The sequence below is a fragment of the Puma concolor genome, chromosome B2 (assembly GCF_028749965.1).
Source record: "Puma concolor isolate L17-30 chromosome B2, mPumCon1.1.hap2, whole genome shotgun sequence".
NCBI classification, from domain to species: domain Eukaryota; kingdom Metazoa; phylum Chordata; class Mammalia; order Carnivora; family Felidae; genus Puma; species Puma concolor.
This window is the reverse complement of record NC_141671.1, coordinates 6,026,079-6,042,718: the sequence shown is the minus strand read 5'-3', so window position 1 is coordinate 6,042,718 and position 16,640 is coordinate 6,026,079. Positions and strand designations below refer to the sequence as shown.

Here is a 16,640-nt window from a genome sequence, read left to right as displayed (position 1 = left end):
TATAAAGCTACAGTAATCAAAACAGTGTAATTTTGGTGAAAAAAAGAGATAAGTAAATCAAAATTGACAAAATTTCCATAAACTGAGTTTTGATCCAGGTGCCAAAGCAATTAAATGGAGAGAGAATAGTGTTTCTGACAAATGCCTGCTACAATTAGACATCCATTTTCAAAATAAGAATTTCAACATGTGCTATATTTGACAAGACTTAATTTAAAAATAGATTATAGTGGAACACCTGGGTGGCTCAGTTGGTTGAGGGTCCGACTTCAGCTCAGGTCATGATCTTGTGGTTTGTGAGTCAAGCCCCACATGGGCTTGCTGCTATAAGCGTGGAGCCTGCTTCAGAGCTTCTGTACCCCTCTCTCTCTGCCCTCCCCTGCTCATGTTCGTTCTCTCTCTCAAAAATAAGTAAAACATTAAAAAATAAAATAAAATAAATATAAATATATCATAGTCCTAAATGTAAAGTCTTATAAATATCAATCTTTTCGAAGAAATAATGGGGAAAAAAAATGGTTGAAACCTTGAGTTAGTCGAACATCTTACACCTGGCACCAAAAGTATGATGTATAAAAGGAAACAAGATGATAAACAGATTTTATCAAAATTCAGAATTTCTGCTTTGTGAAAGACATTGTTCAGAGAAATTTTTTTTAAGTTACAGACTTGGAGGAAATATTTGCAAAGTAGATGTCTCACAAAGGAATGGTACCAGGGTGAGGGGAGGAGAGTGTAACAAAAGGGCAACATGAGAGAATTTTTAGGGTAATGGAACCATTCTTTACCTTGATGGTGGTGGTTACACAACTGTGTGTATTTGTCAAACTCACAGAATATACATTAAAAGGAGTAAATTTTAGTGTATATAAGTTAAAAAATAAAGAAAAGATGATGTGAGTCGACAAATTTTTAACCATTGGTACAGCCATATGGATGTGTACTAGGTGAAGAGCAGCTCTGAATAAAACCAATACCCATGAGAAAAAATTTAAATAGTCTTATGAACCACGTGCTTTAGGTCTGTAGCTATTTGAGGAAGTGCTTGATTTTTTTAGCTGGATTATCTTGTCTCTTCAGGGTTGTGACACTTCCAGGGAAAATTCTGGAAATGAACTGAGTTTGTCTCCAGAGAAAGACAAAGTGCTACCTCAAGAACCGTCTCATGGGGGTACGACTCTCGAAGTAGAGCCAACGGTGTTGATAAAAAATCAAGACTACATATTTAAAGGATTCACAGAGCCCGTGTTGACTGAACAATTAACATCTCCTGGTCTGCAGACATCCAGAGACAGTCTGCACGGGCTTTTCACTTCTCAAAAGGAGAAAACAGGAGCTCCTGAGGAGAAACTGAACACATCTCTTTTAGTCTCCAGTCCCCACCTTTCACATTTGCCCCCTCATAGATCAGAACCTCAGGAGGAAACCTGATCTCAGTAGGCTGGCCTTGTAACTTTGAGCGTGAGGGTAAACTTTGCAAGTGTAAGCATGAAACCTGAGCTAGCATAGGACATCCATCAATGCAGTGGCACCTAGAACCTTAAAGAGCAGGAAACCCGAATTTTGGAGGAAATGGCCCCCCCCACCTCACTCTGCTGCCACTCTGGCCTTCTTCCCTATGCACAGCACCCTACCCCCCCCCCCCAACACACACACACACCCCAGCCCTCTGCTTTGGAAAACAGTTCTTGCATGCATCGGTGTTCATTTACATCAATCCATTACCTATCCCAAAGGCACATGCATATTGAAACCTCACCTAATTAAGAAATGGCAGATATATGACACCTGTTAAACATCAAAGCTAGTGAGAAAAAGTTTAAGAAGCTTGGGAACGCATGTGTGGGTGTGGTGGGTGCTCACAAACAACCCCACAGGGACGGTTTTGCTTAAAAAATGAGGATAGCTTTATTGGCTCGCACTGTTAAATACTCCTTATTCAACTAGCAGAAAGTTTCAAACATCAGGGAATTTCACAGCCATGCAATGGCTGTTTGGGAAGCAATTTGCCAGATGTCTATGAGAGTTAACTCACTGTAGGTCCCTGTGCAGTCAGGCCCCTAGTTAACAGGTTTGGAGCCATTAAAAAATCTCACTATCAGTTGTCTGGTGCAATATCCTTTATCCAGAAATGGTCCCTGTGTGACACCGCAGAAGAGAACAACGAGCACCTGGCACACCGTGAGCATGAACTCAAATCTTACCTCCAATTGTAAAGCCTCCAAATGGGAGAAATAGTTCCCTGACACAAGTGTGTCGTTAATACGTGTTTACTGCAATCACTGGTCAGAACTTCTTTTCATTAAAAAGAAACAGGTCAGAAATCGCTCAGCAAATGAGTAAATGCTGAGGATGCTGTGATTCTTTAGAACCAGAAAGAAAACGGTGAGGCTTCAGGAACACTGCTGAGTTTGCTCTGCCCCATCTCCTTCCAAAGAGGGAAATAAATAAATAAAAGCAAACTATTCACTGTCTGGGAAAGAAATTACTAGTAAGACATATGACAGGGATCAGTGTTGGGAGGGATTGCAGATTTTAATTATGTATACAAATGACTCGGTACTGAGAACAAGATTTGCAGATTACATTAAACGGGAAGGGGGAGGGGCACAGCACAGTAAATAATAAGGTACCCAAATGCCACGCGGCAGTCAAGGATTTACATTATTATGTGTTATATGTGGGCTTAGAAGATGGAAAATGCAGATTAAGTGTAAATAAATGTCAAATAATGTGCCCAGTGGCCAAGAAATATTGAAAGTGAATCTGAGATCAGGGGAACAGTGCTGCTGCATAATGATCAGGATGAGAAGCAAACATGGGCTTGTTCCACCCAAACACGCTTCCAGGGAAGCCAGAATGTTTCTGTACAAACTGGGATGAAAGGGAAAACCTACTGCCTCTGGTACACAAACATCCACCTACTACCTCCCAACCACAAAGGCACTGGCTTCTCCATCTAATTCCTCTGTGATCTGCAGGTGGCATTTCGTTGGTATTAAAAGGAAGCATGGAGTTACGGGGCTGGTTTTACTTAGGTCTATGTCTGTCACTGGCCAGCTGGTCAACCTTGGACATGCTGCTTCATATCTCTGGACCTGTTTTCTCATCTGTAAAATGATAAGATAGGCTTGGTGATGTTCCTCACATTTATTACAGGACCTCTCAGCCAACTTTTATGACAAATGGTCACAGAGAGCTTTGTCAGGGCTGAGATCCCCTGCACGTGGCAGTGCCCTGGCATCTTGGATACTTGGCACACTAGGAAAACATCTGTTATGTGTCGAATGAATGGTTGGGTCCTTTGTGACATGTTCACTTCCATGATTCAGTTCATCCCTTGTTGAAATTTCTTCTTTAAAAAAAAGAAAGGGGGGCGCCTGGGTGGCGCAGTCGGTTAAGTGTCCGACTTCAGCCAGGTCACGATCTCGCGATCCGTGAGTTCGAGCCCCGTGTCAGGCTTTGGGCTGATGGCTCAGAGCCTGGAGCCTGTTTCCGATTCTGTGTCTCCCTCTCTCTCTGCCCCTCCCCCGTTCATGCTCTGTCTCTCTCTGTCCCAAAAATAAATAAACATTGAAAAAAAAAAAAAAATTTAAAAAAAAAAAAAAAAAAAAAAAAAGAAAGAGTCTTGGGGCGACTGGGTGGCTCAGTGGATTAAGTGTCTAACTCTTGATTTCGGCTCAAGTCATGATCTTACGGTTCACGAGATCCAGCCCTGTGTCAGGCTTTGTGCTGACAGCACAGAACCTGCTTGGGATTCTCTCTCTACCTCTCTCTGCCCCTTACCACTCTCTTAAAACAAATATATATATAAATACTAAAAAAAAAAAAAAAAAAAAAAGAAGAAGAAGAAAGAAAAAAAGTTCCTTTTTTTTAATTAAAAAACAGGGGCTCCTGGGTGGCTCAGTCAGTTAAGCGTCCAACTCTTGGTTTCAGCTCAGATCATGATCTCAGGGTTCCTGAATTTGAGCCCTGCATTGGGCTCTGTGCTGACAGTGCTGGGCCTGGTTGGGATTCTCTCTCCCGCTCTCTGGGCCCATCCCTCATTCAAGTTGTCTCTGTCTCTCTCAAAATAAATAAATAAACTTAAAAAAATGTTTTAAAACATTAAAAATTAAAATAAATAATTTTGAAAAGATTTAGTGTTTCAAATAAATATTTTCCAATTGAAATCTAGAAGTCAAGGAAATATCTGATTCATTTGAGCGCAAAAAACCGGGTGTTTCTTGCCAAAATACCTCAGAGTCCAGAATCCTATAAAAGCCACTTGTTTAGAATCCCTACTTGGAAGGCAGGGCCACTCTGCTATCAATTTCTAAGGCAGTTTGACATTCATTATTTCAAGTTTTACAATAGTCCTTTGAGTTAAGAATTGTTAACACACTCCCTATTGTATAAATGAGAAATCAAAACTCAGAGAAGAGCAATGATCTATATATTCAAATGGCCATTTTCTTTTTTTCTGTTTTCTTAATTATGCAAATAGTTCAGATAAAAACATAAAGAATGAAGAGTTTCTAACACAACTTACGTAGACAATAGCCTGAATACTAGAGATTCACTCCTTAAGGTAATTGGTAAGGACCTGGGAACTGGATTCGCACCTTGTGTGTGGCTGCTGGCCTCCCCACTTACTAGTTGGGTAACTTCAAGCAACTTACTTCAGTTTTCTACTATTAAGCTGCCAGGTCTATAAAATGGCAATAATCAGAACCCCTACTTCAAAGCACTGCTGTGAATATGAAGTGAGATCACACATTTAAAGTAATTGATATGTAAGAAATGCTCAATGAATCCAAGCCACTGAGTATGAAGAGCATATAAATATTGGACTAAAACAGGCCTGAAATATACATTTTAAAACATGGAGGATGAAGCTCAAGAAATAAATATTTTTGAAGCATGTTAATAATATAACACAAAGATGAGAGAACAGAACAAGATATATAGCCCTACATTCAATATCACTTTGTTGAATAACAATATAAATGGTTGAAGAAAACACTGGAAAGAGAACTCCAAAGTATTTGCAGTATTTGTTCCCTGGTGGGGAAATTATTGATGATATATTGATGAATAGTGATTTCCTATTTCAGTGGCCTCACCAGAAAAGATGAGCCTGTGGCAAATCATCTTACTCATTTAAACAGTGGAAATACTGCAAAGTAGCTGAAATTCATTGCCTCACACTTCAACAATAAGAATGAGCAGGCAATGTGAAAGGAAATGTGTGCTTAATTAGTGAACTCTGCAGAGCCCAGCATTACAAGGACACCATCCCACTCATGGAGGTTCTTCCTTGGGTTGTGTCTTATTAGTACTTCTGTCATCACTAGATATATAAAAACAAGAAATCAGGACTTGAGAACTAAAACAATTTACAAGCACCTCATAGGACTTCTTCAATGTATGATTGAAAGAATACAGGTGCAACTATGTGACTGGACAAGGTCCAGCAAATGGCTAAAGGTACAGTCTGGTCAGGAGTCCATGTTTTGTGATCTGCAGGCCCTTGAATTTCCCCAAACACCCTTATGTCCAAGAGGAAGTACATTGACATATCCATCCAAAATTGCCTTAACCAAATATTAATGAGGGAAAGGATGTAAGTTTCAGCATATGTACCCAAAACAAATATTTAAATCCAGAACAGCTTTTCAACAAATCATCAAAGTTCCTTTGCCTTTCTATTCAAATGAAAACAATATGCAATACAAACAAACAAAAAAATCAACCCCGAAATCAAATCCCTTATGATGTAGGTTTTGCACAGGTAACAACAGCACTCTTATCTTTGAAGGTCACAAATATCCACGGTGTCATTCAGTCACCAAGAAATAGTAATGGAAAGAGGATAAATATTGCCTCATATAACAATTACATTTTTTTTCTGAAGGGCAAAGTAATATGTCTTGCATAATCTCAGAGATTTTTTTTTATTAGAGAGGCAAGAACACCAAATCCCCTTTTCATGAATGCTTCACATAATAAAACTCAGGCTCATAGGCAGATAGGCAAGCCAATGTGGGCAGAATGATTAAGATCCATGACTATGAAGAGCTGAAAAGGAAGGCAGGCTTCTAGCAGTGAGGAGTAACAGAGTGATAATGAAAACATAGGGATAGTGCCCTGGAAGGGAGAGGAAAAGGATTGGAGGCCTAATGGTTTTGGTCTCCGAAGCGAAAATCCATCTGCCCATAGATTTGATACACAGAGCCCACCCACGTCAGACCGTGTGCTACCCAGCAGGAAGGCTCACTCTGCGTTTGAGCAGCCCAGTTCTGAAATTCGAGCAGCAATTGAGAATTAATAGCTGCGAGGAAGGTTACTTGGGCATCTTGCGTGTCTTCCCAAGAAGAATCCACCTTCACAGCTTCCGAATTCTCTACCCAAGGCTGTTCAAGCTTAGAAAGAGAGACCTGAACACTGGGAGTCTGATCAATTATATTAAAAGTGAACAAGTCCCCTTTCTGCCTTGAGAGCAAGCCACAGAAATACAGTTGATGTTGTCACCCGGCAATTCACCTCTTCATCAGAGAACGTGAAAATCTTAAAGAATGAAAGACGCCACTTGGAAGATGATGAGGAATAATAATGGCAAGCTGTACAGGTTGTCTAACTGGGCAGCATAAATAACAGTTGAAAGAAACAGACCTAAGAAAGTATTTTACACATTAAAAAAGAAATCATAATTGCCTTCCATGCAAGATTGTTAAAGGCAGAAACTGGGACCATTTACAAAGCAATTAGGTGTTATCCTGGGGAAAACATAACATTAAAAAGATTACGGTCAATTGTTCAAAGCCTTTTCTTGTGTCCTGTAGGGTCCTGTGCTTTAAATGTCCCATTGAAGAGCTGACCTACCAGGGATATCTGGTGAGGTTCTCCAAGCCAAGACGCTGATGGCAAAGGACAGCTTCATTACAGTACAATAACAGCTCAACTTGGCTGCTTCTTACAGACCTGAAGTGCCCCCAATATAATTGGATAGTTTCCCCCCAACTGAATTCCAACATCATTGCCAGTCATTGACAGAGGACAAACTCAGCATTACACAGAAAGTCCAAGGACACATAAATTAGTTGAGGAGAGCTGCTTCTAAAACATGAAGGGTGAGGGAAGGTAAAGCAAGAAGACAGACGAACAGCAGAGACGTTCCCCTGCTTGCATCAACCTTGCAATCATCTGTTTTCCTCGGGGCACTCCTCTTTATCAGCTGAAGCCTCTTATTTCTTAGTTTTCTCACGTTTCAGCCATTAAACAAAAATCAGGGGCTAGTGGTCACAATGCTTGCTGAGATGGTTCACCTGGGACTTTCCAACTGGAAACTCGAGCCATGAATTCCTCCCTTCTAACAGGAATGCTGTAGTCGGTCCTCTTATTCCCTGGAGTGTGTGTCGGCATTGTTCGTTCTGTAATCTGCCCCACTTCCAAACCCCTCCAGGTTTCCCTGAATTGCTTTTCTCTCCTGCTTTATCTTCTACTCATCTGCTGAGTCAACATGTGCTGCTGTTTTCCAAGAACTAAAATATCTGTATTCCATGTACATTTGTTCTGGACGTGCAACCAAAGTGAAATTCTGTTGGACAGTACATGTTTAAGGTTATAACCAGCTCCAAACTTTGGGGCATGTCAGTTGGAACAGTGACAGCGAGTACAAATGGAAATTAATGCAGTACTAGCATGTAATTGTTCATTTTAGACTATGGTTGGAAAGATCAGAGTGTAAGGGGGAACCAAATAGATTTATCGGCACAGGTTTTATTAGTAGCTTCAGCTATGCCTTAAATACTCAATAGCAAAGACCTTTATAGCACAATGATGAAGAACAAATATCAGACTACTTGGATTTGAATCCCAGCTTCCTTTACCAGCTTTGTGGCCTTGACCTTCAGCACATTATTCAACTTCTTACAGTCCCAGTCTTCCCATCTCTAGAATGGACATAATAATAGTATACTGTAGCAACAATTATGTGAGATAATCTTTTAAGAGCTTAGCACAATGCAAACACACAGCATCAAGAACTAAACAAAGGTTAGCTGTCTTCAGAAAGTATTAAAGAGAAAATGAGTGGAATTAAGGTTCATTTTTCTTAAGGGACATCCTAGAAAATTAGTGAAATCTCAGCAACATCAAAATTTCAAGAGCCAAGATTCTCAAATTTTAGCAAGCATCAGAATCATCTGGAGGGCTTGTTAAAACTCCAGTTGCCGGACCCCAGCCCCAGAGTATCTGATTCAGTAAGATTGGGGTGGGGCCTGAGAATAATTTCTAACCAGTTCGAGGATGGTGCTGCTGGTCTGGAGACCACCTGATGAGAGGCATTCCTATACCAACAGGAGGGCTAGAATGAGCTGATTAACTATTAGGCACCTACCATGTGTCGGCTACTCTGTACACCCACCATATTTAGTTCACTGAGAGGCACCAACCTTGCTCTCGAGATATAAAAGCCTATATTTCTAAGTCAGTCATAAATTTTGCCATTCAATTCTCAAAGGTTGGCTGGTATTGAGATATTTTCTTGGGCAAGAAAATTATTTTCACTTACATACATATGATTTGAATCAATCCTGCTCAATCACTATACCCAATAAACAGATTTCTTGATCTATTAGTATGCTTTGGAGGCTGAATAATATACTCTACCCAACCCTCCAAGATTCACATGCCAAAGGATATGTCATACCTAAATGAAAAAGGAACACGGGAAGGGAAGTAAGTGATAGGTCAGGAAATTAAATTCCTAATAAAAGTATCACTTTTCAATATTCTCTATTTTGGTATTAATCCAAATTTAGCTATCAGTAACATTCATTTCGTTATTAGTGAAATTTTAGTAAGAATAGTAACTACTCTCTCTCTGATCATTATCAGCACTTAAAAAAATACAAGCCACATAATAAAATAACATCACAACATGAACTGAAAGTTTAAATCTATGTTTTAAAATTTTCACAAGCACGTGGTAGAACGTGATTTGAGGAAAAGAAAAGTTTCTTTAAAATGGGAATGGGATAGGGGTGCCTGGGTGGCTCAGTCAGTTGGGCGGTCGACTTTGGCTCAGGTCATGATCTCACGGTTCATGGGTTCAAGCCCCACGTCAGGCTCTGTGCTGACAGCTCGGAGCCTGAAGCCTGCTTCAGATTCTGTGTCTCCCTCTCTCTCTTCCTCTCTCTCTCTCTCAAAAATAAATAAACATTAAAAAAATTAAAATGGAAATGGGATAAAGGCTCTTTTAAACCCTTGAAACTCCATGTTCAAGATGAAGAATGAGGACATTTCTACCTTTCATCTGAAATATTATTCAGAGTATAATTTTTGAAGTCAGTTAAATCAATAAATGCCATGCAAAACTCTGGTATGAACCAGATGACCTCATTAATGCCAGCTTCACAGTTTAATGACACTCCATCATATTGAATGTTAAGGTGTAAAGTACAAATTAATCACGGCAATAGGAGTGTGTGGTCCCATTTTGACTTGTTAGAATGCATTCCTTGACTACAGTTTATTTGACCTTCCTAGCAATAACAAATGAAACAACTTTTAAAATAAGTGTATAACAAGCCTCTATTGGGTGAAATTTAATACCTTCTTTCAAATCACTAGCAAGTACCTTCTAGAGCAAAGCTTCTTACAAATTGCATATTTCTTCTAATTATCGGCACCTAAATCTTGGATTTCCCCAATCTTCTTGAATGTTTCAATAACCAGGAACATGTTCAAAGAACTGTAATCTCACAAATAAAAATGTGATGTATGACTTAAGAGGAAAGCATTTCATCTCCATTTTAAATACATTCCTTATTTAAGATATTTCTAAAATATAGAAATAATTATCAACTGATGGATGGATAAAGAAGATGTGGTTTATATATACAATGGAATACTACTTGGCAATGAGGAAGAATAAAATCATGTCATTTGCAGCAATGTGGATGGAACTGGAGGGTATTATGCTAAGTGAAATAAGTTACTCAGAGAAAGATAGATATCATATGTTTTCACTCATATGTGGATCTTGAGAAACTTAACAGAAGTCCATGGGGGAAGGGAAGGAGAAAAAAAGTTACAAACAGAGGGGGAGGGAGGCAAACCATAAGAGACTTAAATACAGAGAACAAACTGAAGGTTGATGGTGGGGGTGTGGGGCAGGGGGGGAGAGGGGAAAGTAGGTGATGAGCATTGAGGAGGGCACCTGTTGGGATGAGTACTGGGTGTTGTATGTGAGCCAATCTGACAATAAACTATATTTAAAAAAATAGAAATAAATGATATTTTGAGAGGAAGATTTCTGTTGCTAGGAGTTTGAATATTTTTCTTTAGCCAAAGTGCAAACCAGAGCTCGTTTTTGCCTCTAAAAATGGGCAATAAATATTCTTCTATCTCATAAAACAAAGCCTAATTTTCATGACATGCCTTGGTTAGCCAGATTACCCCATTTAGCCTTTCAACACAGACATTTTCTAAAAGCTGAGACCACTGAGATAATAAGGAACAAAATGTGATGATGAAGATTTGCTGAAGGAATAAGGAATTCTAGGCACATCTGATGAGTCTGTTCACCAACAATTATGGGAGCCAGGCTCCCTACAGAAATAGCTATTCTCCAAGCTGTGTAATTATTGATCTGCAGATGCTGTACATGAGCTGACTTGGGGAAGAAGCACTAACTCCAAGCCCTCTCTGCTTAAACATCATCAACTGATCTTCTTCTACCCGTCAGCCATTATTCTGGAGATACCAAAGGAAAAGAAAAAGACGTTGCCCACCCATCCTCACACCCTTGCCCCCCAACTCAACTCTGTTTTGCAATCTAGAGGGTTTGCAGTCTCCTGGGAGAGAACAGTCACGTGCATATTCTGTCCTTCTTTTCCTTTGCTGTCTCCTGCAGGTGCCCTGAACTCTAGCACGTTGGTTCTTTCAGGTTCTTGAATGCATCATGGTACCTCCCACCCCAGAGCCTGAGTACATGCTCTTCCCTGCCACTCAGAAAATGCTCTCTGCCTTGATCATGGTACATATTACTCAATCTTCAAGCTTCTTAACTCACATTGCTTTCTACAAGGAAGCCATCCCTAACCCCCTGTTCTATATCCTCAGAGCTCTGAGATTTTTCCTTTATAGCATGTAGCACAGTTGGTAACCATGCATTAGTAGAAATACTTGATCCATATCTACGCTGCCCACTTGTCAACATCCAATGTTCTTCGTTGTTTACCATGTGCCATGTAGAGTGTTGGGAAGATAAGTGTGTTGGGAATTTGTGTTGGGAAACCAGACAGAGTCCCTATCCTCATGGAACATTCATCAGATAAAAATCAGAATAAATACTATGAAAGAAACACACAAGGTTTTATGCTTTGTGTTTATACCTAGGTGTTTATACCTATTTGATATAATGGAGTCAGGGACACTGATGCATCAGAAATGAGATGGTGCTAAAAGAAAATGTATTCCAGGGGTGCTTGGGTGGCTCAGTTGGTTAAGTGTCCAACTTCAGCTCAGGTCATGATCTTGCTGTCCGTGGGTTCGAGCCCCATATTGGGCTCTGTGCTGACACCTCAGAGCCTGGAGCCTGCTTCGGATTCTGTGTCTCCCTCTCTCTCTGCCCCTTCCCTGCTCACACTGTCTCTGAAAAATGAATAAACTTTAAAAAAATTAAAAAAAAAAAAGAAAGAAAATGTATTCCAGGCACAGGGAGAGGCCAGTGCAAAAAGCCCTGGAAGAGCTTCCTCCAAGAAAACCATCAGATAAGGCAAACAGAACTGGGACTTAGCAATGGGGAGAGGACTATGGGATAAAGATGAAGTGCTCAATTAGGCAATAAATCCCATAGTCAAAGAAAGACTTATTTTTACTCTGAACCAGATGGAAGAGTGGATTTTAGTACAATCAGGGAAGTGGTTTTGCTGAATGAGAAGAAGCATAAAGTGCAAAGAGCATGGACGGGAGAATGCAAGAGGTCATAAAGGGACCAGCCAAGAGAAAAAGGAGAGGTCATTAAGTCTACACATGGTGCCTTGTTACTCAGTTCTAAGACAACCACTCTTTAGCCGACGTTCTGGAATAGACAGGATACTGCAATCACCCATGAGGCACTGTCTGTTGTGTCAGCCTAACCACCTAAAACAATAAAGAACTTCCTTTATGCATTGGCATTATAAAAAAAGTCTACACACATTGCCTTTGCAACTGGAGATTTCACAGAAAAAAACATATTGAGGTGCTAAGGTCCTTTTACAAACACACAAGTCCTCTTCATGCCCCCGTAAAACAACTCTATTGATATAAAAGACTGAAATGAGCAAAAATAAATGTTTACTGTCAGCTCGAGTCAAAGGTGTGTGTTCAGTGGTCTAGATCAAGGAATGGCCAGCCATGTGCTCAAGATCTTGGACTGCTACATGCATGGGTACAGAACCAAGCCAGGGTGAAACCACAAGGCCTCTCCATAATGTGTGTGTGTGTGTGTGTGTGTGTGTGTGTGTGTGTGTGCGCGCGCGCATGCACACACACACACGTAATACAACCATTACCCAACCTTTCAGTTCTATGGCACCGGAGAGAGCTTTCTCAGTGGAAAGCCCAGGCAGTACAATTTTCAGCTGTCAGGATCCTACAGCACTAGATGGTTGACGCATGACTAGAGAAAAGTGCTCAGACAGCATCTTTCCACTACCCTCTTAGATTCAGTGACTATAAAAAACTGAAGCCAAAGTAAAGGTTTTCTGTACTATGATGTTCTAGCCTAATATACCCTGGAAGACATAAATATTATAAACAAAAGCAAGGGAACATAGGGGGAGTCAAGAAGTTTCCTTAGAAGAACGGGTCTGGATGTGGGATGCTAAAATTTTTTCTGAGGGCTGCCATAACAAATTACCCCAAATGGGGCCATTACTCTCTCACGTTTCAGGAGGTCAGAAGTCCAAAATCAAGGGGCTGGCCCCTTCTGGAGGCTCTGAGGGAGAAATGACCCCATGCTTCTCTTTCTTAGCTGCTGATGGTTACCATCAACACCTAACTGTACTGTGCACGTCATAGCATCTGCAAACAGCCTTCTTATAAGGACCCTCTAAATCCTGAATGGTTTCATCTAGAGCTCCTTAACTAATTACATCTACAAAAGACCCTATTTCCAAATACGGTCACATTCCGAGTTTCCATGCAGACATGAACTTGGCACAACACGACTCAACCCACTCCAGATGCTATTCCTGCTGCATGACTCCCACACAGAGTTTCTCTAGGCTCCAAATGGCAAGGGAGGGGGTGCCTTTACGTCTAGACTGGTAACTAAGCACTTTCTACTACAAGGTTAACAGAAACGATGCAGACATCTCTGTGTGTGTCTCCTCCATCATGGCTTTTGAAATGCTTCTTTGAAAGAGAACCCCCTGCGTTAATATGGTCCTTCACATAGTTTATCAGTACAACCTCAGGAAAATTAAACCGTAAAGGCATTTCCCAAAAAGCACTTTGGGAATTTGAATGATGTCCACAAAAGTTCAAAAGCAAGAATAAACCCTGGTTGTCTGTGCCTTCTCCATTCATGAGGCTTTTTGGCCTTTCAAAAACAAACAAACAAACAAACAAAACGATGCCGAGCACAAAAAGATTGCTGGCCTAGATTTGGAAGTGTGAATGTGGAGAGCTTGGCTGTTGGCTTAGAAGAGTGGACATCACAAATGCTTACTGTTGCCTTCATTCAGGTGGGTGCTTTTTTTTTTTTTTTAACGTGGCTCAGTCTTTTCTGCCATTAGTAATGAAAGAAATACCTTTTGTTTAGCTCAGCCCAGGAAGAAGGGCCCCAGCCTCCCATCAGAATAGAGAGCACACAGATATAGCCCCAGGTGGCACAGACCCGACCTAATATAAAACTTAGGGCTTTACTGTTACAAAATATCAGAGAAGGCCACACGTTGGCTTCAAAAAAGAGAGGTCAAATTCTGTAGATCTTTCTTAGGCAACATTCCCTGATGCTCCATTATTCCCTTGGTTCCTTTACAACGGATGACAGGCTTCATTTATACGGCATTACAGGAGAAGGAAATGGTACATGATACTAAAAGTCCCTGGATTACACTTGGAAACTGGATGGGGAAAAAAAAAAAAGAAACTGGATGAGTCTCTGTAAACCTCCCTCCTCCTGTCTAGTATGGCTGTCAGCACAAGGAACTTTGGGGAAGCTTCCATTTTTAAAAGAGATATTAAGGAAGCACATGTTCCGTTTGTCTTTGTTACATCCTTTTGTGGCACCATTTCATTCAGTTGGATTAAAGACTGCATTCACTATTGAAGAGTCAGGACTTGAAAGTCCTGTTGGTTTTCTTCTTTCTCTTCATTACCAACATCCCTCAGACTAATCTTTGACAAGACTGGTCACTATGTTATTTCAGAAATGCAGAAAATGAGAATTCTGTATCTCCACAGCCATGCACAGTGCTTTGCACAACTAGGCAATCTATAAGAATTGGTTGAAATAAAATGAGACAGAGACAGAAACCACCCTTCAGAAATTCACTGTTCAGGTATTAGAATAAAATTGACAAGGGGCATCTGGGTGGCTCAGTCGGTTAAGCGTCTGACTTCGGCTCAGGTCATGATCTCACAGTTCATGGGTTTGAGCATCGGACTCTGTACTGACAGCTGGGAGCCTGGAGTCTACTTCAGATTCTGTGTCTCCCTCTCTCTCTGACCCTCCCCTGCTCACACTCTGTCTCTCTGTCTCACAAAAATAAATAAAATGTTAAAATTTTTTTTAAGTTGACAGAAAGTGCCATGATGTATTTAGGATGGGGGAGTTCTAGCTCTTGATGCAAGAATACCATTTATCTTCTGGCACTATGATGGCCACACTGTTGTGTCCTTTGGACTGAAAAAGGTAGATATGTTCAAACTCTGGAATTATATAAATTACAGCCCAGATAGAAAAAAAGAGAGAGAGAAGGCAACACTGGTCTATTCCACTTCAAAGCTGCACACTTTCAAAGCCACCTGACACATGTTGAATTTCTTCGTGTTATGATATCTCATTCTTTGGCCTCACAGGAAATTTGAGCCACCACATTGAGCAATCAATAAAAATCCTCTTTCTTTTCACAACGCCCAAGTAACATTTCCTAACTTTGTTTTGAGTCACTCAAAGCAAGCTTTTTTACAATTCCTTTGATATGTGTTTCTTTACAGAAACACCCTTGTGTTTCTGTTTCAAAAATCGAATGCCATTTTGAAATAGACTTCTAAAATTATGTTCTGGTAATCCTGGATTATATGAAAAAGTATGCTCAGGTTCATGCAAGCTTCAGAAGAGATGGAATTTGGAAGATCACCAGGGTTTCATCCCAGTTAAGGTAACAGAACACTGGTTTGGGGGAACCAGGAGAGGAATGTTCAATGTGTAAATCTAATCACAGTCTCTAGTAATAACTGCAGTCTGGCTTTGCAAGACCTAGATGCTAACACGCGCTGAAACTGTGGTGGATAGTGGAAAATGATACTTTAAAAAATAATAATAATAAAGACTTGACATTATCAGCTGTGTCACTGAGCTGATAATGTGGATATCTCTTCTTTGTAATTTTTTTTGAAAAAATTTTCCAGAATCTTAACAAAGCTGATACAATAAATGGACGTGTACCCACCACTTAGACTTAATATGAACATTTGATTCAGACCTTCGTTTTGTGAAAGATCAAAAGTACTATGGGTAGAACTGATCTCTTCTCTGACCCCTCCCCCATCCTATACCTCTCCCTCTATCCCCAGCATCAGTCACTAGCCCATATTGGTTGAGTATACAATCCGTATTTGTATGTATTTGTAACTAATACATATTTGAAAACAATGGACAAATCATACATACGGTGTTGTTTTTCATTTACAGAAATGTTAACACATTCTATGCAACTTTCTACAATCTGCTTTTATTTTTACTCAACCTCAGGTATTCTGAAATCCATCCGTATACATTATTCATACAGTTTATTCACTTTGCTGTATTATATCCTGAATAAAGAGTTTCTTTAATCCCTTTCCCAGCTTATGAGAATTTGAGGATTTTTTTTTCCTTTTATAAATAATGCTGTTGTTTTCACAGTTATGTACCCTAGAGCTTTCTAGGACAAATATCCAGAAGTGGAGTAGTTGGGTCATGGTATCCATGCAAACTGTAACAGACGTTGCCATGATGCTCTACAAAGTGTTTGTTCCATTTACACAATCACTAGCATTGTATGAGGCTTCCCACGTTTTCTCCAGCACTTGATTTTCTGTACCTTTGCAATGTTGTACTGATTGGGTTTAAAATAAAATCTCGTTGTTTCATTTTGCTTCCATACGTTATGAATGAAGTCAACCATTGTTTCATGTTTGTTGACTTTCCATGTCCTCTTCTATGGCTACCTGTTCATATATTCCGTCCATTTTCCTATTGGGTTGCTTATCTTTCCTTTCAGATTTGTAGCACATATTTATACATTCCTGGCTTCTGATTATTCATCTGTTGTATATATTACAAATATCTACTGTTGCTCATCTTTTAACTTTGTGGCATACTTTTTGAGAAGTTTTTAATGTTTATAAAATGTATCAAATTTTGTCTTTAGAACTTCTCCAGCTATCCGGTTTAA

General features: G+C 40.0%; 1 long non-coding RNA gene across 2 annotated transcripts in view; it reads right to left on the bottom strand.

Moving 5' to 3' along the window:
- LOC147580694 (uncharacterized) overlaps positions 1–16,640 on the bottom strand; it is a 442,720-nt gene that overhangs the window by 321,133 nt on the left and 104,947 nt on the right. The window contains exon 1 of one of the 2 annotated variants that reach the window (XR_015250753.1): positions 2,205–2,367. The exons of the other annotated variant lie outside the window; for it this stretch is intronic. This is a non-coding gene — a long non-coding RNA (uncharacterized LOC147580694). Of the gene's footprint in view, positions 1–2,204; positions 2,368–16,640 lie in introns of those variants that run through there. 2 annotated transcript variants of the gene reach the window in all.